Source organism: Anabrus simplex, chromosome X (assembly GCF_040414725.1).
Source record: "Anabrus simplex isolate iqAnaSimp1 chromosome X, ASM4041472v1, whole genome shotgun sequence".
In the NCBI taxonomy this organism is placed as follows: domain Eukaryota; kingdom Metazoa; phylum Arthropoda; class Insecta; order Orthoptera; family Tettigoniidae; genus Anabrus; species Anabrus simplex.
The window spans coordinates 111442918-111467965 of NC_090279.1; the positions used below are offsets into that span (position 1 = coordinate 111442918).

The 25048-nt window shown below is 38.0% G+C and overlaps 1 long non-coding RNA gene across 1 annotated transcript; it reads right to left on the bottom strand.

Annotated features, from left to right (window-relative positions):
• Positions 1 to 1483: 1483 nt before the first annotated feature.
• Positions 1484 to 25048, bottom strand: LOC136885980 (uncharacterized). The gene is made up of 3 exons (XR_010861658.2): positions 24868 to 25048; positions 19145 to 19305; positions 1484 to 1566 (listed from the first exon to the last, which is right to left on the bottom strand). It is a non-coding gene; the product is annotated as an uncharacterized lncRNA (long non-coding RNA).

The window sequence follows — 25048 nt, forward strand, 5'->3', positions numbered from 1 at the left end:
TTTTCAACCAGCTCTGTAGCATTTCTTACAGTGACTGGCAAAATGTATTGATCATCTGAATTTTCATATCAAAAAGCCTGTTAAAAGTAAAAATTTATTTTATTACTTATACTGATAATGTTCATGAAAAAATTATCTAAGTAAATAAGGGTACCAATAAAAGACAGATAAAATTACTTACATATTGATCAATGTAAATAATAAAATAAAAGTTTCACAATTTAACATGATTTTTCCTTAGAAAATTCATGCGATCCATTAATTTTGCCGGTCAGTGCAGTTGTACACCTTTGAAAACATTGTCTCCCTCTATGTCTCTTAGTTGGTTAAGAAATTATTTTTAATGTTATTAAGAAATATTCCTGATAATGGTGAGCTACTGGTGAATAGACGACAGTTGCTATAAGGTCTTATAACGTAATACATGTTTTTCCATAAAAGTTGGAAAAGGTACCAAACTCACAAAACACCACATTAAAATCTGAATGAAATAGCAATCGGTTCATTTAAACATGTTTGCAGGTGTTTTCCAAGCTGCAGTGTACTCATTAGCACATATTTTTTAATTCCAATAGTCTGAACATGCATATTAAATTTAATTCTTAAAAACTGTAATAACATCACTCGAGAGGCTTATGGCGAATAATTCCATTACCTTATATCAAATGGTGTCACCTTACCTAGGTTTACCACCCACATATATGAAAAAATATTTAAAGCTCCCTGTAAAATAATGAACCTTTTCACTATAAATTTGCATGGGAATAGCATTTCGGAAATTTAAAAAGATGTGAATGTACATAAACTAATCTCTGAAATTCGTTATGAACATTGCTGTATCTTGACAAGGAGAAGTATCACATTTTTATTTTATTTCAGTATATACAGTAGTATTAAAATTAAGCAATCATTTAATTCAGCCTTTATTTCTAAGTTCTTAACAACTGCTGTCATTGCACGTATTGATGAAAATCACCATGTTCGTTAACACCAGTCGGAGTTGTGAGGAGAAGTCTGGCTCTCTCAAGATTGACTCACTCATGCGTAGTGACAAATCGATATGGAAAAATGATCAACTACCTTGAATCTGTAAATGCTGGATTTGAGTCAGAATGTATGAATATAATGGATAAAATCTAACATGCCCGAATTTGTCTGTAATAATGCATCAGTAAGAGGGTTGTTATTGTAATTGAAGCATACCGCACAGATAAACAGAAGAATTTCCAAAATTTCCAAAAACATTGTCATTAGAACGGGGTTTCTCATAGACTGTATAACAGCGGCCACAGTTGGATGTGTATCCTAGTATGACTTAACTTGACTCTAACCACTATCTTTTCGTGATTTCAAACTTTCAAAGTAACCTTGTAAGGAAATGATTAAACTGACAAAACATGACCAGTACACAAAGATAAAACATCCACCAATGAGCATGGTAAGAAACATATTTCATGTTGTGTAGGGTAAGTAGTGTACTTACATGTTTTCTTCTTTGATGTGTGGGACCAACTCAACAACTGTTTGTTGTTCTATTGATATTTCCTCTTTAATATCTGCAGAGGGCTATGAGTAAAAAATAACCCACAGTAAACAACCAAAATATATAAATAAGAAACAGCTAAAAAATCAATTTAATATTGGCACAATATAACTATCATTAAATTATCTTCCAATGTAAAAATATAAGAAATGGAAAGGAAAATTCAAGTGTTAAATCAAGTAATAATTATACAGAAGATAGGAAAATTAAAATGGACAGATGGGGGTAGTACTAGAAGAGGAGAACCATTTCCATATCTTTACACAATACTACCACTTGCTCTCTCTCCACACTGACTACCTATTATGTGCTACATTCCCTCCTCCAATCTTTCTGTCCTTTACTTGACTCATCACTTTCTAGTGCTTTCTACTCCCATGAGGATTCTGACCCTCACCTGGACACATCCCGACCAAGCTCTCTAGGCTGATGACTTGCCCACATTCATTCCCAGACAGTTCCCCCAATCATACAGCTCTTCCATTATATTTTTTCCCACTGATGTATTTTCCAACAGACTTCCTTCCCAAGACATATTATACTGAATGATAATCTCACAGTATATTTACCCTATCATACCTTTTTCCTAACTGGACAGTAACCATACAAATAGTACTGAGCATAATTGGCAACCATCATCCCTTTCCATACACTACATTGAAAGAATTTGAAAAAGAACAAAGTAATACAGGGACAGTCTTTATGCAGGTATTGCTTGTATAAACAATAAAATCCCAACCTGAAAAGGAATAGATTGGACTTCAAGACATGATAAATTCAGTTGTACTGGAATAAGATATAAGATAATTTTTAGAACAGAAGTCTACCATACGATATGCCTTGATTTAGGAAGGACATTTAAGAAAAAAATATTCCTATGAACTTATCAGCTAAGAATTGATCATGGACATCATACTTTAAGCATGAAGAATATACATTCCACTGCAAAATTAAACCACAGAAATTCATTTTTAGTGCTAAATATATTAATTTTCACTGTCCATATTTTCACTTCTGTAGACTGGATAGCTGACTGTCTTCTATTTACCAGTGGCAAATCAACTTATCTGCAGATTGTCGTCTAATGTGTCCTTCTTCTGCTATTTCCACCCCTTCCCATTCAAATGCACAAAAATCTCTTGACAGGTGTCAATCTATAAATTTTCAAAATAGTTTTCAGCAATATTCATGTCTGAAACTCAACAACACCCTCTTTGCTGGCCACTGACCCTATCACTCTTTAACATTAGGTGGCTTATCCAAGACGATAGTGAGGAAAGTAATGGGAAACTACTTCACTCCTCATTTCCCTAGTACGCCTCTTCAGTGATGCCTAGGCTTATGTAGGAGCTGCTGAGGATCAAACCAGCCTTCGGACTGAAGACCTAACATACGTAACATACATTCAAGATCGTGGTATTATACAGGTACATTTCTGAATAGTCAGTGACAAGTATCTATAGACTTTTGGAACATAAGGAGCACAGAAGTTTCAGGCTGTATCTCCTCGCCATAAAAATGCATCTTATGATCCAACTATATGGAATACAAAGAAGAATGTAGGTGTTATGATTAGTATAGAACGCTGGGGTATACATTTAAATTGTAAGTTAAAGGTAGCACAAAATGAGATTGTTCCTTATAAAATATGTTGGACTAAAAATTTTGTATTAATTATTAATGTTCCCACTGTGAGCAAAAGGAACTGCAGGGAAAAATATATTGGAAAAATGGTAATTGGGAAAATTTTATTGGAAATATTTACAACAGGCAAATATTGAGGTAAGGAAAAACTGTGGAGGGAAAATTTGTTTGTGGAAAATCAGAACTGGAAAATAGGCAGTGAATCACCAACCATATATAAGTTCAGAGAATCAGTATTATTTATCAATACTGTGATGGTACACATCACATCCCCACATTGGATTTATTACAGCATATTATTATTATTATTATTATTATTATTATTATTATTATTGTATGATGTGTTAAGGTAAGAATATTTGAAGCTGGAATGTCTCCATGTGAGGTGTCAGTAATTTATTTTGTACAGGCAGGTGAGAAAAACACAGTTATTTCCAGGTTTGGAAAGACATCCAGAGAAACTTTTGTGAGACTTGCATAGAGTCGAAGCCTGACACATGCAGCATTGTAGGGATAGGGATATAGCCACATGTTACCATGGCATGGGATATCTCTCGCTCATGATTGGACAGACATGCCTGTAAGAGGTGGGGATTTCAATACCGAGTGCGGATGAGGAAGTCTATTACACTTTGGGAGAACACGATCCAGCGAACATTACTATCACTCTGGAACAATTTATGGAGGAGTTTACTGGGAATATTATCTACCATGTCTTTCTTTCCTGGACACAAATCAGTGTACATTTGATTGCAGCGTTGTTGTTTGATTGTTAATACTAATACAACTCTTGTACTGATCCAGTACCTGGATTTGTTCTTCTGTATCTCATGGTAACTTTTCTTAATCTATAGCCCAGTTTGAAGAATAGATCAACAGCATGTGTCTCTAAAACTAACTGTTGGTATCAGTGAAAAGAGTACAGCATTAAAGTGATGGTTTATTTTGAAACACAAAACCAGTTGAGGGCAATATAACTTATACTATATGTTCATATTAATAATGGGTCATCAGGCTCACTACAAATGTCAGTACAGTCCTTGATGTTGTTTTCCACAGTATTTGTCCTACAGTTAGTGAATGTATATTAGGAGTCTTCCAGCAGTTGTAAATATTTTTAATAATGTTATTTGTTTTACGTCCCACTAACTACTCTTTTATGGTTTTTGGAGATGCCGAGGGGCCGGAATCTAGTCCCGCAGGAGTTCCTTTACGTCTGAGCCCTCAGCCCGGCATTGTAAATATTTATTGAGTATGTTGCTCTCTTACAGATATTGTGTGTTGATGAAGTGCTAATATACATATTATTGCTAGATTAGAGTATACAAAGTCTATTTCAATTAGTGGAAAAGTTCAAGAACCTAGGTGCAGTGGTAAGGTCCAGTTTTGCAGCTCTTTGTCCTGAGTGGAGTCATTTATGCTCTACTATATATTATTAATGTTCTTATCATTATTACTGACCAATGACCTAAATGTTAGCCCCCTTAAAGCAAGCATATTATTATTATTATTATTATTATTATTATTATTATTATTATTATTATTATTATTATTATTATAAATATTATAAATATTAGAAAGAAGAATTATAAGGAAAATATTAGGTCCTCTAAGAATTGCAGAGTTTTGGAAATTAAGAAGTAACAATGAAATTTACCAGAACATAGAAAACATATCAGAAATAATAAGAAAAAGGAGATTGCTATTTCTTGGACACATTTACAGAATGGATGACAATAGACTAACTAAACGAATCTTCAGGTACCTTTGGGAAAAGAAATCAACCACCACCTGGATTCAAGAAGTCACGAAGGACCTGGAAAGGAACAACATACGAGAAGAAGAATCATTGGAAAGAAAGAATTTTGGGAAGAAAGTCTTACAAATGGAAGGATTCCAAGGGAGAAAAGAAAAAAAGAGGCACAAAGTGGACTGAAGACAGGAAAAAGAAGCACAGTGAAACAATGAAAGAATACTGGAAGAAAAGGAAAGAACTACGGAGGAAGAACTGAAATTGTAACGTGGTCCTTAGAAGGCTGGAACGCAAGAAGAAGAATTATAAATATAGTTATTAACATTATAAATTACTATTATTATTATTTTCACCACTATCATTATTTATTTATTTATTTATTCACTTATTTTAAATTCTATTTCACTGGAAGTCTCCAAGTGATAATTACAGTCAATTACGATACAAATATAAATATTTTGATCAATGTAATTTATAATGTTAGATATAAAGACCAAGCGTGATGCTATTAACTATTTATTTTATTTTTTAAATTTCATGTAATTCTTTATATTACAACTGTCACCCATCAGGGAGGCAATAATTCATAGTATATTATAATTAGCACCCAACAGGAGGGCAGATACTACTTTACAAAGCCAGGTTGAGTGGCTGAGGAGATTGAGGCACAGGCCTTGAGATCCTAAATTCGGTAGGTTCAATCCCAGTTTAGTCTGGGTCTGGTGCTCAAATATGTCACCCTCATGGTGATAGATTTAGTGGCATGTATCAGAACTCCTGTGGGACTATAATCCGGCACCTTGGCATCTCCAAAACCATACATGGAATTGTGGGATGTAAAGGCATTAATATTATTATCAACTTACAAAATTCAGAACATTTTACTTTATCTCCTAAATGTCCTTGTTCAAACAGTTCTGAAGCATTACAAGACATGAGCACAATAACCTACAAATTTGTATAATTTTCAAAGAACGGAAAACCATTTTCAGGGCTGCCGACAGTGGGGTTCGAACCTACTATCTCCCGAATACTGGATACTGGCCGCACTTAAGCGACTGCAGCTATCGAGCTTGGTCAGAGACTTGTTCTTGTACTTCCATTTCATCTTCTCTCCACATTGCTTTGTCATCTGCAAAGACTAACGCCTTTGCATCTTTGCTCCCCATTTTCTGTTGTACACTTGTGTAGATTCCATCCATGATTGTAATGAAGACAGGGAGAATATTACACTTCCTTGTTGGAGTCCTGTTTCTACATTAAACCAGTTTGTTTTTCCTATCTTAGTCTCCACACTACTCACTATTCATAAGTGGATTTTATCATTTATACTTCTGTGGATCCACATCCATCTACACAAAAAATGCCATCTCTTAATTCCCAGCTCAAGCAATCTTCCAGCTCACAATACTGACTAATGAATACGTTAAATATCACATACATCACTGGAGAGTCATGCTTGGATCAGTGAACTGTTTGCCGCTTCAAATAACACTATTTTTATGATTTATTACAACATGACCCATTTACATACCACTTGTACCTTTCATAGGAAGACACAAACAAAAACGCCAATGCACGTTTCAAACTTGGGCGATCTGCACCACAACGAGCAAATATTATTTATAATTCAATTGCTATTATTTATAGTAAGAAAATTCACCAGAATATGAAATAAAATATTGCACATAAGAGGCAGTAATGTGATAAGTTTACATTACTCATTTTGAAATTCCATCTTCACCATAAACATCTAAATCGTAATGTAAAATATCACTTTCAGTGGCAGTTGCAAATACTGATACATTTCTGCATTTTCAGGATGATGGCTAGGATAACATGCATTTAAGTATGGTTGGAAGATGGTCAACAGTCACACAAGGAGTGTCTAAAAAGTACAGCATACAGACGATGTCGCAATGGCAACATGTAGTAACACATACTGTAGGTAAAGAGACACCTCAAGAAGCACCACGTAGCATCGAACACACTGAGCTGTGCGGCTAGTTGAACGTAGTGCCTGTCGTGACTCGTGACATGGTACAATGGAGCAAAGCACAAACATCAAGTTGCGTTACATGTTTTATAAATCTGAAAGTGTTCGGAACAGAAGCATTAAGCAGAAAATCTGTTTATAACTGGTTCAAACACTACAGACAGTTTTATTTTAAAGTTACTTAAAATAATTTACAACAAAAATGAGATTTGGACACTATGAATAAAATTTAAGAAAAACCTTTTTTACAAACTCATACAGGATAGCAATATATTACTCTTTTAATTCTTGTGTATCAATTACAATGGATGACAAAATAAGTACATACCGTTGTGTGAAACCTTCAGTCATCTACAGCATTTATAAACATGCACGCTATTAAAATACCTTTTTATTAGAACCAGCAAGGCTAATACTGTTCAAAATCACACATTTAGTCATGCTGTGGACAAGCTGTGTAACAATGACAGGAGTTAGGTGATATTCTGAAATCTCCACCAACCATCTTACCAACCTTCAACTATACACAAGGTTACAGTTAAAATTGCTACTACATTTGCAGTAAGTACTTATATATTATATTACAGCATGATTACTATTATCATCAAGTTTACTGTCTTCAGTGATCATTCTATCAGAACTCATTGCATTCAGTCTGCTCCCATTAAAAGAGATTCTTCTAAGATGAGACTTCAAAGGATCGGCCAAATGGTTGAGGACGTCGCTCACAGATGTAGTAGTATAGGCTATCGATTCATACATGAGTTTTTATATAATAAAGATAGCTTCATTAATTTGTAACATTAAAGCTTTAAGCAGCAGCTTATACACAAATCATGCTCCCGTCCCAACAACATGCTAACATGCCACTGCTTGAAATAGGCAGTTCCTGCAGTATATTGCAATGATGCCAGGTGCCACACAACACAAAGCTGTGAATTTCACTACCCTTGGAACCAGTTGAAAATTAGAATATTATGTAAGAAGCCTGGCAATCCTATAAATACTACTGCATTTCAGAGGATCTTTGGACATAATGCTTTAATATGAAGTGTCATTCCCTGAAGTAATTATAATAGCTCTCCCACAGTATCAACAAAAAACAAAATAATAAAGCACAGAAACTCTGATTAAGGATATTAATAGTGTCAAAAGCATTAATAATAATAATTCTGACTGCTTTATGTCCCACTTTTATGGATTTTGTGGTCACCGAGGTGCTGGAATTTAGTCCCACAGGAGTTCTTTTATATGCCAGTAAATCTACCGACATGAGGATGACGTATTTGAGCACCATCACATACCTCCGGACTGAGCCAGAATTGAACCTGCCAAGTTGGAGTCAAAAGGCCAGCGCCTGAGCCACTCAGTCCAGTCACAGAAGCAGCTCGCATATGACATGTAGAGCAGGTCATTTGATTTATGCCATCAGCCACATGATACCAACATTGTTCAGTAGTCTGTCATTCCTCAAAAGCTCTCTAATATCCTTTCTTGAGCTCCTTAGTTTACTAATTTCCATATAAGCAAATAAAAAATAATCATCAATTCACATGCAACCTGGGTAACTACTGAACGTTACATTTTATCTAATTTCCTTGTCATTTGCAAATGTCAGGCGTTATTTCACAAAATAATGGAGATGAGAAGACGTATGGAAATGTATGGAATATTACCAATTATCTTAAGTAAAACGATACCAGTTTTATGAATAGATATTGTTTTACGAAGATCTATACAAGATGTCTGATAACAGTTGTGCATCCTAACCTATAAGAGCATTTAAGCAACAGGTCACTAGAATATTACCTCACTACATTAAGTTTCCTCCCGAAGAAGAAAGATGATCAATGAGAGAGTTTCACGATATTACTCAGTTTCCTCAAGTAATTATTTGAATTGTATCAGTCTATTGACTGCAATAATACCCTGTATAACATGTGAGCGTGGTGATTGTTAAGGCACTGAGTTTGTGTCAAGCTCTCACACCGTACTTATCCGATTCGAGTCCCGTTGGTCAAAAATATATTTACTGTCAGGATGTTGGCCGGCAGCAAATGGGAGGTGGTGGTGTACAATTTCCAATCACCAGATTGCATGCCAAAAGCCTGGATTAGATTCCAAATCTCTCCACATTGCTCAAATGGAGAGAGGATATGACACTGTTGATGGTGATTTGTGCGTCGGATGGGAATGTAAAGGCTTGAGTAGAACTCTTCATGCTATTCAACAGGAGTAGGCTATGGTGGGTTTCACCCAGTCAGTCGAAATCATGATTATAAATTTATTCTGAGTCATATGAACCATTGATGGAAACACATTTGGATTTAAAATCCTGCAGGGAAAGACGTGCAAGTTTATATTAACAGAAAAGAATGATTTTCATTAAATGTTCAGGTAATAAAATTAATAAACCGAACCAAGCCCCAAGGATCACCAGCCCTGCAGGCCATGGCTTACCAAGCAACACTGGATAAAAAAATCATTGAAATATACAGTTACCCTGTTCTTAATCAGCTAGCTTGAAGAACTGACATGATCGTGGTCCACATGGCCCATGAAATCATCGGAAATTCCTGCCTGTCACATTAATGCCACTAGCACATTTGAAATATCAGCATGTTATCTGTCATATAGACACATAGTCATATGTAGGCCCTGTCCAGGTATGAAATGAAAACTTTTACCGAATCAGTAATGATATCATCCAATGCTATTAAAGTTTTATTTTATAAGTAAATAGCAAATGTACCCGTGCTTCGCTACGGTATTCTACATTGTATACGGATATCGAAGTAAATTACTGTACATGAAGTGAATAAGATTTTTCACATTGCATTTCTCTTGACGTTAGCCGAGAAACAGCATAGGGAGGTCCGCAGACGTTGTTTCCAATGTAAAGTGCGAGTTGCCAAGTTGTGATGATAGCGACAGGTCCACTTGTACACCGCAATTCACTATGCGTAACGTCAATCACATTTTGATGGGTAAATTTTTTAATAATCGGGGTCGCACTTGCAAGGGGGCACCTATTCCTAATGATAAAGAGAATCAGCTAAAAGAGTTTTGAAAAAATGTACGCTCCCTTGCCGTCTGCTAGTCAAATCAAGAAGGAAATTATTCATTACCATGGCACATAGGCATAGGAGGAGGACCCCATTCCTACTGCCAGTTAAAATTCGATGTGGGGAGTGCTGATTACAACAGCAGACGCCCTCCAGCTGACAGTCACTATTGATTTGTAAAGTATTAATTACAATGTCAGACACACCCCCTTATAGATTGCTACAAATTGACTTCAGCGAAGAAACGTAGATCAACATATGGAAGTGTATGCATGTTCACCTTCATTTACAGAATAACTGTTGCTAATCGGCGCAGGATATCAAAAAGCGGATTGTACAGTAAAACGCTCTGGCCTCATTTAGCGATCTAAATGGCTGGCCCTATGATATTTCCTCGTATCACATCTATTTAAAGGTAGGATTTTTGTATAAAGGTTGAATACGGTGAAATTTGTGTAAGATTTTCACACAGTGAATTACTTTTCACATACTTATGCGACAGCTTCAAACATAGAATTTGGCTCCCATATGGCTACTGGGTGGGCCAATAATCGTGTGGAATTTGATGATCATATCTTTCCTATAAGTGAATCAAACCATCAATTATACGTGTACAAAGTGGACAAATTAGGTAAATCCAGAAATACAGCCAAATTTAACACACAAAAAGCTATAATTTTGCCAAATTTCAATTTTCTAACTCGTCTGGGAGATTGTGCCGCCATCTTCATATGGGGGAGGGTTTAAAATTAGGATTTTCAGGAAACTTTTAAGCCCATGAAACCTATAAGTTATCGTTCTGGATAAATATCACCGACTGTGTTCTTATGCAGATTTGAAACTCCCAGCATGTCCCCCTCAGAGAACTTTGTGAATTTTAGATTTTTCTAGGGATCTTGAAGTCATCAGGTTGTCTGGTACCAAGTTTTAAGATTCTAAGATTCCTAGAATGGTCTCATTAATTCACGCCTGTTTTCATTTTTATGTCTTAATTTATATATTTTTATAAGTCACTCCCCCTCCCCCACCCTAAACGGGGCCAAACTTTGATTCTTAAAAAATCAAGAGTGTCAGTATTCATCTCAGCGACACCAATAACTATGGATTCGACACTATTTTCGATTATTTTTATGTCGCAATCCCCCTCGCCCCCCACCACAAAGGGGGATGAACTTGGACTTATAAAATATCCGGAGTCTCACTAATCATCCCAGCGACCCCAACAACACTGGATTCGACACTATTTTCAATTATTTTTATGTATCAGTCTCCCATCGCCGCCCACCATGAAGAGGGCTGAACTTTGAAAAATTCCGGAGTGTCACTATTCATCTCAGCTACCCCAAAACGTATGGATTTGACGCTACTTTCAATTGTTTTTATATCTCAGCCCCTCGCTCCCCACCCCTAAGGGTTCCTGGGGTGTCCTACCCCCATGTGGTTTGTCTCCTGATACAAAAAATTCGAAGTGTACAATTCATCCCGGCGACCCCGAAAACTATGTATACGACACTATTTTCGATTATTTGTATACAGTATATCACTCTTCCATCGCCCCCCACCAAGAAGGGGGCTGAACTTGGACTTTAAAAATCCCGGAGTGTCACTTTCCATCTCAGCGATCCTGAAAAGTATGGATTCGACACTACTTTCGGTGATTTTGATATCTCAGCCCCCTCGCCCAACCCCGCCCCTAAGGGCTCCCGGGGTGTATTACCCCCACATACTTTGTCTCCTGATACTAAAAATCTGTTGTGTCACTGTTCATCTCAGTGACCCCGAAAACTATGGATTCGACACTACTTTCGATGATTTTAATATCTCACCCCCTCGCCCCTCCGCTCTTAAGGGTTCCCGGCCATCTTACCCCCATGTGGTTTGTCTACTGATACTAAAAATCCGGAGTGTACAATTCACCTCGGCGACCCCAAAAACTATGTATTCGGCACTATTTTTGATTATTTTTATATATCACTCTCCCATAGCCCCCCACCACGAAGAAGGCTGAACTTGGACTTTAAAAAATTCCGGAGTGTTGCTATTCATCTCAGCGACCACGAAAAGTATGGACTCAACACTACTTTCGATGATTTTTATATCTCAGCCCACTCGCCCTCCCAGCCCCTAAGGGGTCCTGGGGTGTATTAGCCCCACGTGGTTTGTCTCCTGATACTAAAAGTCTGTAGTGTCGCTAAAAACTATGGATTCGACACTATTTTCTATAATTTTTATATATTACTCCCCCATCGATCCCCACTCCAAAACTTGGACATTAAAAAATTCGGAGTATCACTATTCATTTCAGCAAGCCCGAAAAGTATAGATTCGACACTACTTTCGATGATTTTTATATCTCAGCCCACTCGCCCCCCCGAACCCCTAAGGGATCCTGGGCTGTCTTACCCCCACATGGTTTGTTTCCTGATACTAAAAATCCGGAGTGTACAATTCACCTCAGCGACCCCGAAAACTATGTATTCAACACTATTTTCGTTTAATTTTATATATCACTCCCCCCTCGCCCCCCACCTAAAGGGGAGCTGAACTTTGACTTTTAAAAAATTGGGAGTGTCATTATTCATCTCAGCGACCCTGAAAACTGCGGATTCAACACATTTTTCGATTATTTTTATACACTGACCCCCCCACCCCTAAGGGAGCTACGGAAGGCTTACCCCCACAGTGCTCATCTCCAGATAGTAATTCATAAGTGTACCAAGTTTGGTTGAAATTGCTTCAGTGGTTTAGGAGGAGATGTGTCATTTACATACATACAAACATACATTCATTTTTATATATATAGATGAACAATCAAGTCATCAATAACTGGGAAGATAATCTATATAACAAACAAATTTACTAAAAACAGCTTTGACTAATCTGTCTGTCCGGTCTACTGGACTGATTTGCTTAATATTTTTATTATTCTCTCCGGAATTACCTGCTAGTGAATCATGAGATACTAATAGGTCACTAAGTTCAACCAACTTCAGGTAAGGTAAGGGTTATTCTGCCCAAAGACAGGTTTGAACCTCCGCAGAGGTGTTCTTGAGCCGGAGATTACGTGCGGTAGGGTGGCCAGTTCCTTTCCGCTCCTCCATTCCCTTACCCCGCACCAACAGCGCGTGGCAACCCATCCAACTCCTGACCACGCCCGATGTTGCTTAACTTCTGAGATCTCATGGGATCCGGTGTTTCAACACGGCTACGGCCGTTGGCAGCCAACTTCAAGTAATCATAAAATGAAATCAATAAACGATCATTCCAATAATTGCAGACAAAGACTTACCTTCTGTACTTAGTAGTGACTAACACTTTCATTAATATTCTGATAAATGTGATTTTCATCCTTAGTAATGTCAATGATGCAGCCATGATTGATTACTACTTGTCATAGCAGAGAGTATACAATTCCCCTGATCATGGAAGAATACTATTTCCTGTTAATTACCCTTTGGTACTCCAACGTTTTCTAGCTTCCAAATATATTCAACAGATGGCAGAGCAACTTACATGCTGCTAAGAGAAAACAGTCTATGTTCAAACAGACCCCATCATGACATACGCTTAGACATTACCTGGGAACACCTATCGAACAATAACCTAGCCATCTAGAAGGAGCATCTTAAAAGAAGTTCTCTGCCAGGCAAAACACCCTCCCTCAAGTCCCGATACAACCAATCTGTACAGAAAATCTGCGATTAAAAATATCATAGCCGTCTATGACAGAATACCAAGCTTTACACCAAGAACTGCCGGATAAAAAAGCGATAGATTTGTACCAAACAGAAGGAATGATTGACGTCAGAATGGATGAATTCTGAGTATGAACTGTGGCAGACCTTAACGCGCTTCTTATTAAATGTTCATTAAACCACTGAAAAGGGCAGGCAGAATAATACAATTATGACAGGCACATCAAGATGAGTTATCTCACACATTTACAATGAATGCCACAATGCAACGTGGGTCTTCTAGTATTAGCATAATTATGTTTACAAGAAACTGAATGTATCTTCTTTATATTCAAATTTCTGGAACTAGATTATGATTTTCCACACATTAAAAGAGGAATAATTAATCCTCTCAGCTCGAACTTATCTCCCTAAACCTCTTTTCAATGTCCATTATCAGTTAGGTCTGCACGTACGAATATGAAATGAACGCGAGTTGTTACTCGGTTGTTCCTGACATCTCGGAACATGGTCAAGAGCTACACTGCGCTAGCTGGCCGTGCTCTGTTTTTGCAAGTTTTGTGCATGCTCACAAGTAATCTGCAATGCTTGGCAGCAATGTACAAGCAAGATCCACCACTATCTTAGTGCGTGCATTCACCGTACGTAGATAGTCCACCTTTGTGTGGACTAAAGCAGGACAAGTGAATGTTTATGAATAGCACCCCTGGAGACTTATGTAAGAATGTTAACAACATAGACAGCTCTAGTTCCTCCATCCAGTCATTTTACTGTAACCTACCTACCAAATTTTAGAAATCAAGAATAGGAAAATTTTTATTTCTGGGATTTCATCATGTATATTGCACCACGGCCTTGAATTTTTGTGTTGCAAGTTGCTTTACGTCGCACAGACACAGATAGGGCTTATGGCAATGAAGGGAAAGGAAAGGGCTAGGACTGCAAAGGAAGTGGCTGTGGCCTTATTTAAGGTACAGCCCCAGCATTTGTCTGCTGTGAAAATGGGAAACTACTGAAAACCATCTTTAAGACTGCCGACAGTGGGGCTCGAACCCACTATCTCCCGAATACTGGATACTGGCCGCACATAAGTGTCTGCAGCTATCAAGCTCAGTCTTGCTGAAAAAACGACAAGATAAAATGCGTACATGTTTACAGTTAAAATATAACTTGACCATTAAATTAAAATTTTAAACTAAGAAAACATAAAAATGGTTACAAGAAAATGTACCTAATCACTGCCATTTATGACACACTAATGCGAACAATATTTATATCACACTGACATAAAAATAAAATGCATAATAGTTTCCTTTATTAAACTGTACAATGAACGGAAGTTCAATTTTACAGGTATCTCTGAACACTTGGAGAAAACTTTTGTTATGCTTTATGGCCATAACGTGAAGGGAAAATACCGTAAACTGTCAACAACACAACTAACTGAAGTACATTCAAGGCACTAAAATGATCAAGCAAGAATGAATATAAACACATTGAAATATGCGTAAATACAACATACAAAGCAGATCAATATGTCTCATACGTTATTGCGACTTTAACAGTGGGGAAAACAGAGAACTGCAGGAAAAAGCATAACTCCAAAGAAACTAGGGCACAGAATGATTATAACCACAATATAACAATATAACAAACACATACTCTCGTCCCAATTAATTAACAGAGTCGGTGGACTTTCTCCCTTGTAGGCAATTGCCATTGTGAATTCCCAGCTGTAAGGCAAACACACTGCCATAGTGAGGGAAACTAGGTACACAAAGGTGACGGGCTATACACCCGCCAAATAAAGCATCAAATAAATACACTTGGAAATGACGTTGCATAAATTATATAAGAATTTATCCTAGCGGAAGAGTATAGACCGTACTGGAGGTTATGCTGTTTAAAGGTATGAAGTAAAATTAAATTGGAAAATTAGAAGACAAGTTAAAAAACAGAAAGTTTCTGAGTAAATCGGAAGGGCTGTCTGGTATGCTGTAAGGAGTGCAAAAATAAACTATCAAAAATCCTAAAAGGTTTCTGTTAACAGACCAATAGATATATTTACCCACATTAGAAGATTCCACACTTCCTCAAGACAATTTATATGTGAAAGCTCCAAGAATAAGTGTTTTATACGATTTTTTTCTACTGTATGTGTTATTACTGAATTTTTATTAGGACCCGTTGACATGAAAACTGGAGCCCAATAAGGAAATGGTTTATCACCTATCCTTTTTAATTGTGCCTTAGGAGAGGTCATCAGAGAATGGAGAAAAGTCCTCAAAGTATACATTATGCTAAGTGGACTCAGTTTTAGGGGATTTACAATTAGACTCCACGTATAATGCTGGTTTGGCAAGCAGTTTGCAATCTGAGCACCATCTCTTGAAGTAGCTGAGCAACAGTTTGAGGAACTTTATCACCAGGCAGGCAAACTAGGACTCAAACTCTCAAACGAAAAAGCAAAATACACTGCCGGGACTCAAGGACTGTGTTTAGTGCATACTGAGGGGTTGCATGTGTTAGTGATTTCTTTGTCATGGATATTAAAGATCAGATGGCGCTCAGGAGGTCTGTTTGTACACCCTTTGTTTTGACTCAGTAGACCACAACTCTGCTGAGGTTGAAGATGAACAGTGTACGAAACATTCATCCTGGGGCAAAACTATGCACTACTGATGAGAACGTGTTCCTGCTGGGAACTGCAGCCATTTGAACGGGTACACACTGTGGGGCTGCAAGAAGCTGGATCGACATATCGACGGACTGCTGCACATGTTGGGCATGATGTATCGGTGGTGTGTCGCTGCTTTAAGCAGTCGTCTGTGGAACATACCCACACCCAAAGACCAGGCTCAAGATGTCCATGTAATAAAAGCGCACATCAAGATCGATGCAATGTGCGAGCAGTGGTGGCTGACCAAACATCGTTCAGGAATGAAATCTGGTAATATGTTACATCTTCTGTGCTACAAAGGACCATTGGGAACCATCTGCCTGCAGCAAGATAATGATCATGCGTGCTTTTGCCAGAATACCACTGACACTATGACACCAACAAGCACGGCTACTCTGGTATCGTTAAAGGGTTGACTAGAGAAGGGAATGGTACTCTGATAACTTCAGTAACGAGTTTAGGTTCTGTCTGTATGGAAGTGATGGACGTACACGTGTACTGGCACAGACGTGGTGAGCAGCCTATTCCAGAGAGCATTTGCCCACAACACATAGGGGCCATCACTTACAACTCGCGGTCACAACTGGTGTTTCTGCAGGGTAACGTAACCAGTGGACACTACATTTCACAGTCTGTCGTCCCCAAGCTACTGCCATTTCTTCAACAGGAAGGTGATGTGCTTTTTCAGCAGGACAATGGACGCCCACGTGCCGCTGCTGTGATGCAATATGCTCTACATGGTGTACAACAATTGCCCTGGCCAGCAAGATCATCGTATTTCTCCCCAGTTGAACATGTACAGGACATTATGAAGCTGGGACTTATACATTCTCCAGAGCCTGCAGAAACCATTGTCAAACTGCATCAAAAGTTGCAAGATGCTTGGGAGAACCTATCGCAGTATGCAATTTGGCAATTTTACCATCATTTGCACAAATACATACTGCATTTAAGCCAGAGGGGGGTACACTGTAAATTGATGTGACGGTTTGGGCACTCTTTACTGTGACGTGTCATTCATTTGGTCTGTATTTGTAATCATTCCTGCAATTATGAACTTGAGGATGTTGCACGTCTATTCTCTGGCAGTATATATGGCCAATATTGTGGACAGTCCACTTATGATAAAAACAACATAAGGGAATGTTCAAAAGGTGTGGCCTTAAAATATTAGGAGAGTGGATACATGTGAGGAGTAATGAAACACAGGATGTCGAGGCAAGATTAGTTGAAATGAAGGAAGCCTACATGAAGATTCTTGAGACGTACGTTAAGGCTGCATTATCATAGGGAGTTGCATAAAAAAGGTGGGCAAAGTGGACAGGAAAAGGAGGTGAATCTCTTCAGTCAAATGTTCCATATGTCTGAAAGGATGGCAAAACAGATCCTAACACAAGTTTGGAATCTCAAAGACAAACCTAATGGCTGATGATTGGAGACTTAGTGGGAAAATGGAACAAGACACCATAGACACATCATTAAACAAAAATCCAGGATAGGAGGGTACGCAAAGAAGAAGTCAAACCAAAGAAATGACTTTCCATCCAAAGAAAAGCTCATATTAAGAAAATATGATGGACATGCGAGCAAGCACATGTAAACTTGGTTGGAAATCTAAATAAATGTGGTTCAATGAGGCTGTAACAGTGTCAAAGAAATCCACAAAAGAAGGGCACAATGTTAGTTGAATAGAGAAATATGTTGCTACCTGGACGAGAACTCTCATACCGGTGGATTGGGTACAGTACTCTGGATGACTTGGTGAAGTTCAGATTACCTTCTAGATTGACCTACTGTATTACTAGTGAGTTTTCCACCGAGAGACATAAAACAGATATTCATTATGAACAACAACTTGGTAATTATCATTGTAAGAATAATGACATCATACACTCCCCCAATTCCTCAACCCTGATATTGTACTGTATGGAGAGCTAAGAAAACCTACCGTTCTTAGCCCACCTGGTGGCCATTATCTTTAAAGCATTGAAGTCTAAACGGTCTGACACCTTGGTTAGCCGGTTCAAATCCTGTTGGTCGAAAATATTTTCACCATCAGAATGTTGGCCGGCACCATAGGGAAAGTGGTGGTATACAATTTCTAATCACTAGATTGCGTGCAAAAAGCCTGGATTAAATTCCAAACCTCTCCGCGGTGCTCATATGGAGTGAGGGTATATGACGCAGCTGATGGTGATTTGTGTGTCGATGGTGACATTAAGCCTTAAGCGCAGCCCTTGGTGCTATTCTACAGGAGTAGGCTATGTGCTGGCATCGGGTTTCACCCTCTCCCTTCCTACTATCATGTAGCACGTCATTCGTTTCATCACCTTAACTCCTCTGATTAGGTTGACTTCAGAAAGGGCATCCGGTCATAAAAAACTGCCACGACAGATTCATCTCACCTCATAACCGACCCCGCAGAGGCACAGGATAAGGGTTGGACAAACATATACGTACCACATTCACAAGACCTCATACCTTCCCATGTGAAGGTTTCAAGAGTGAGAGCTTTTACGTGTTTGTTTGTCTACACATTTTTAATGGTTTTATTTATGATAAGAAACTAACATTTCACAAGGTGTTTTTAATATCGTGAGCTTGTTTACAACTTTATACATTATTTTTAAGGTTGAACAAAGCCTAAAGGGCCTGAAACACTTAGCCCTTCCAGCCTTTTTAGATACATTATGTATTGATTAAGGTGGGGCTTTGATTTGCAGTCAACAGAGAAAAATCCAAACATTATATTATTATATTGCACTTACAAATGAAGTATTGGTGTTTGCTTCAAGCCAGACTGGTTCCTCTTTCATCTCTATTTCAAGGTCCATTTCTTGATGCAGATGAAGTAGCAGAAGGTGCGAGGATTATAATTTACTTGCACTGAAGCATGAGCCACAAATGCTGGTATTAAAAGTTACTTCCTCTGAAACATGAGCCAAAAACACATTATAAGTGTTGCTGTTTACGTCAATATCCCATAAACAAAGCAACAAGCTTGTTCTATCACCTTTTCAGTACATCAAGTTAATAAAACTCTCGTCAATTTATTTCTAATAATTGCACATCAATATGGAACAGCAATTAAATTTATAGCTTATAACTAAGTATCACATGACTGTCAATATTGTGATCATATACATTTGACCTCCAGTTTCACAGAAGCAATATTTTCACCATTGCGATAGGACTTAAGAGTTTTAACTAATTTTACATAGAACTGAAACCACGGGGTGAAGAGTTATCATTTTAAAAGTTACATGTGGATCATGATCAGGACTGAACTGCAGCAAATTTAATGAAAATCCAATAACTAGGCCACTTCTATATCACCTTGAACAGCCGCGTACATATCCTGGCTTGAAGCAGCTCACTAAGACACTGCCCTGTCCTAAATTTTATTTCTACAAAGCATCCTACATATACTCTAATTGTTTGTTAAGCAGGGTCATTCACCTAAGTTGTCACACAGAAATAATGTCTTTTTTTTTTTTTTTGCTAGGGGCTTTACGTCCCACCGACACAGATAGGTCTTATGGCGACGATGGGATAGGAAAGGCCTAGGAGTTGGAAGGAAGCGGCCGTGGCCTTAATTAAGGTACAGCCCCAGCATTTGCCTGGTGTGAAAATGGGAAACCACGAAAACCATCTTCAGGGCTGCCGATAGTGGGATTCGAACCTACTATCTCCCGGATGCAAGCTCACAGCCGCGCGCCTCTATGCGCACGGCCAACTCGCCCGGTGAAATAATGTCTAAACCTTCACAGATATCAGTATTCTGATTTCATATTCATAAATGATACCCAGGAGCTTGTAAAAACAATGTATTTTCATGGGGGTTGTTAATAACCGAGATATTGATACCAACTCAATACTTTTAAATGAACTGGCACAGATTCATACAGCTGGCCTAAAAGATCAACTGCATACAAGTTCAATAATGCAAGTATTTTAAAAATCAGACACTTACTTTTTGAGATATCAATAACAGCACAAGTGGTTTTTCATGCTGCATCAGACAGCGTGCAAATGGACAAGGATATATTGATGCGCAAGCAGTTTCCTGAATATGATTCTAGCCACAGAATGGATACCAAGCATGTAAGCATATTGTATACATGTGATGGGTTTGCAAAGTGTGTATGACAGGCAAATAACAGGACAGGGAGGGTTGATGTTTTTAAAAGGAATAAAATAAAGACTTTGACTTCAAAGGAACATAACGAAAGAGTGCATTCATGAAAGCATATGTTTGAGTCCCACCTTGCCCGGCCTGAACGTGATTTTCATAGTATCCCATGTTCAACAGCAGGCAAATGCCCAACTGGTACCTTCAACATAGGCCATGGCAACGTCCTTTCTGAATCCTTCCCATTCCCATCCTTGGCGAAAGACGCCAAACAGAGCAGAGCATGTTAAACATGGATTTCAAAACAAAACAAAGCAAAAACCTTTAATGTCTTTTCGTTTTGTGTTCGCCAGTCATATTATAACGTTGCACTCCCAGGGTATGTTACAGTATATAACCTTGTGTATATGACACTGTAGTTTACATTACATGCCTGGTATCCGTTCTGTGGCCGGAATCAATGACAGGAAACAGCTTGCGTGCCAAAATGTCCTTGGCCCACCGCGCGCTGTCTGATTCGGCATGCAAAAGCCGAAATGCGCTTTTTAATGATATCTCAAAAAGTAACCGTCCAATTTTGAAAATACTTAGATATTTGAACTTGTATGCAGTTGAACTTTTAGATCTGCTGTATATATTTGTGCGGTTTTGTTTAAAAATGTGGAGTTAGTACCAATTTCTCTGTTATTAATCATCCCATGAGAACAAGTAGCACATTATTTTTCAAGGCCCTGGGTATCATTTATGAATATGAAAACAGAATACCAATATCCTTAATTGTTTTGACATTATTTCTTTGTAACATATTAGGTGAATAACCCAGTATAATAAACAATTAGAGTATATTAGAGTAATTATCCATCCTTTAATTCTTTAGTGCTCTACTCCACAATGAGTGTAAATATAATTTTTAACTTTGTCAATCTATTGAACTCAAGATGTACACAGAAATTCAGTATGCTCTATTAGATAGCATTGCAAGAGCACTCCACACAGGGCACAAAGGTTAAGCATTTCTGGTTGTTAGCGCCTTGCACACTTGCACCAACAATGCTACCAACCACTACTGAAATGCTTTTTCCTTACTGGTCAGTGCATGTCCTTACTAAGGAAGGAACCTAGAGGTGCTTAACGGAGAGTTTTGTGTCAGACCAATGGTGTAAATGTTCAGGAGTTCTAATCCTCCCACAGGTGGTCATGACACTTGACTGCTGAATATATGTATTTTTTTTTTGCTGGTTGTTTTATATCGCACCAACACAGATAGGTCTTACAGCGACGATGAGACACGAAATGGCTAGGAGTGGGAAGGAAGCGGCCGTGGCCTTAATTAAGGTACAGCCCCAGCATTTGCCTGGTGTGAAAATGGGAAACCATGGAAAACCATTTTCAAAGCTGCCGACAGTGGGGTTCGAACCTACTATCTCCCGAATACTGGATACTGGCCGCACTTAAGCGACTGGAGCTATCGAGCTCGGTGACTGCTGAATTATGGGATTGGTGCTCACTGAAATAATTTCAACTAATGGCAGTGCTTGTTCAGCTAGCTACGTAGGACATGATAATAATGTTTTGATTTATGTCCCACTACGTACTTTTACAGTTTTCGGAGATGCTGAGGTGCCAGAATTTAGTCCCACAGGAGTACGTTTACGGGCTTGCCTACCACCATGAGGGTGACTAATTTGAGCACCTTCATATACCACAGGACTGAGCCAGGATCGGGCCTCCCAGGTAGAGGTGTGAGCCATGCAGCTATGTAGGAAAATGTCTCTCATTTCATGATATGTTACTACAAAAGTAAACATACTTCTTAGAGCATATGAATTGGTCTTCTGCACTGACACTGAATATTTTCGATTCCCCCCACATGCGATACGAGGTAAGATATACAAATAAGACTTCTTAATTGTGTATTTCAACATGGGTGAAAATACTGAAGGGTACATTGCTAGTAACAAATTTTGTCGCCTATACAGTATCCCAGTACTTCAAAAAAACTCTCCATGCAATTAAATGTAGATATCGGATGCAGTGAAACTTAAGTCATAGGTATGTGCTACATAAGATGAGTGATTTGAAACAGTGTAACGCAAAAGCTAAATAAATAATAATAATAATAATAATAATAATAATAATAATAATAATAATAATAATAATACTATTTGCTTTACGTCCCACTAACTACTTTTATGGTATTCGGAGACGCCGAGGTGCCGGAATTTAGTCCCGCAGCAGTTCTTTTACGTGCCAGTAAATCTAATGACACGGGGCTGTTGTATTTGAGCACCTTCAAATACCACCGGACTGAGCCAGGATCGAACCTGCCAAGTTGGAGTTAGAAGGCCAGCGCCTTAACCGTCTGAGCCACTCAGCCTGGCCTAAATATCTTCAAGAGGAAAGCTAATTATATGGGTGTAAATTTTAATGTTATAAGAATATATAGGGATGTGTGGAATTCTGAAAGAGATAAGCATGTCTCCTTATCGAGAAAGCCAGCTCTGTTCTGTATGTCAAGATATATTGGATAAGCTAGACTGATGCAGTAATAATTGATTTTGCAAAGGCATTCAATCTTGTGCAACACATCCTCCTTAAAAAGTTAGTGCGGATGGACATTGACATCAGAGAGGTAAAATGAATACAAGAACTCCTCAATCAAAGATCTCAGAGGATGCACGTGGGAGAAACGCTATCTTCTCCAATAAACGTTGCATCTGGTGTGGCTCAGGGTGGTGTTATTGGTCCAATTCTTATGCTTGCCTGATGCAATAAAATTGGAAGTGCACCTCTTTGCTGATGATTATGCCATATAGCAGGAGATAAAGACAGACGATGAAATATTTAGGTACAATTGAAGAATGGATGCAGGAAAATCGAATTACTATCCACAGTGAAAAAAGCAAGAAACAATGTTTCAGTAAAGAAATAACAGGATATAGGGATTATGAACTTGGGGGAAAAAAAAACTGTTGTAGAAGTTGATAGTACATATTATCCGCGCACTTTTTAGTGATAGATTTTTGTACTCGTTGGAGAAGTAAGAAGGGTTCCGTCAATACTGCCAACTGAATGGAAATGAAATCTGAATTGAATCGATAATATGATCGATCGATATGAATTTTATAAACCTTTATTATTTTAAGCAAACAACTGTGTCACACACACAATATTTAATACTATATAACATTTCCCGTTGCGAAACTTGTTCCTAGTATGAATTCTATGGTTTGGCTTTGCTGTGTAAACAACAACAGTACGAGTACTTAAAGTGTACGCCAGATGTCGCACAGCGATGATAAGCGATTCTTAGTTTGTGTTTCAAAGGTTGCCAATACGAATCTCGAAGATAACCAAAGTCGACCGCTTCGGCACTAGGGTCTAAATCTATCACTAAAAAGTGCGCGGATAATATATGTTACTATCAAAAATGATTTAAACTGGTCAGACCAAGTGGCAAAAGTAGTTCATATATACTGGAGATCATTAAACTTTATTCTGGGGAATCTCACGAAAGCTAATTCTGGTGCTAAACATAAACATATTTGCTAAGACCGATTCTCTAATATGGATCTGCATGCTAGGATCGATTCAGCATAGGTTTAATAAATTCCCTAGAAAGGAAGAATTATCCATTTTGTAACCAGGAATAGGAGGAATACAACTAGCCTTGAATCTAGAAGTACTAGAGCTTGCCTGTGTGGTCTTTATAAGTGCTACATTGGAAGGGCTGTCTAGAGTGGTATTACGAATAGGTTAGGAACTGCCTCATACTTACTGAGAAATGATCACTAGCATAAAATTAGTGTCAGAAACCAGCATACAGATGTCAGCAAGTTTACCTTCATAAGAGATTGGAATAAATTCCCTGCGGCAGCCTTTGATAGATTCCCTACCGGTATCAAGACATTGAAGAAGATCATTAGTGCAAGTGTAAAGTGAAAACTAAAAGTTGTAAATGATGGACACTGAATTTGTGATTTTCTGTTGGATTTAGAATGTTAAACTAGTAGTATTTTCTTTCCAGGGAACTGTTTGTTGATCTTGTTGTTGTTGCTGTTTACTGTAGTACCACACTCCTGTAAGTGACCATTGCCACCGGGATATTTCCCAATTTCGATGTATTTGTTAATAATACTATTTATTTCTTACAACGTAGGTACTCAAAATTAAAAGGTACACGAAAATAAATTATTAAGACTTTAACTTTACCAACAATATGTCAGACTTTGTGGACAATTCCTTAATGAAGAATATCTAGGAGAAGTAACACAATTAATAGAACAGAATTGCACAACGTATTGCTAAATGCATAATAGATATCTCGCAAAAAATAATGCCTATCAATCAATAACATACCTGTCACTTCGAAACCAAACCAGAAACTGTGATGTATGTTAGTAATCACTTAAACCAAAGATTTGACGAACAAATGTATCTTATATCAACGAGTAGAACAGGCTGCATTTAAAAGGATTTAATTATTATCGTGGACTACCTCCGAAGTATCGGGATATTTACTAAAAAGAACACGAGTACA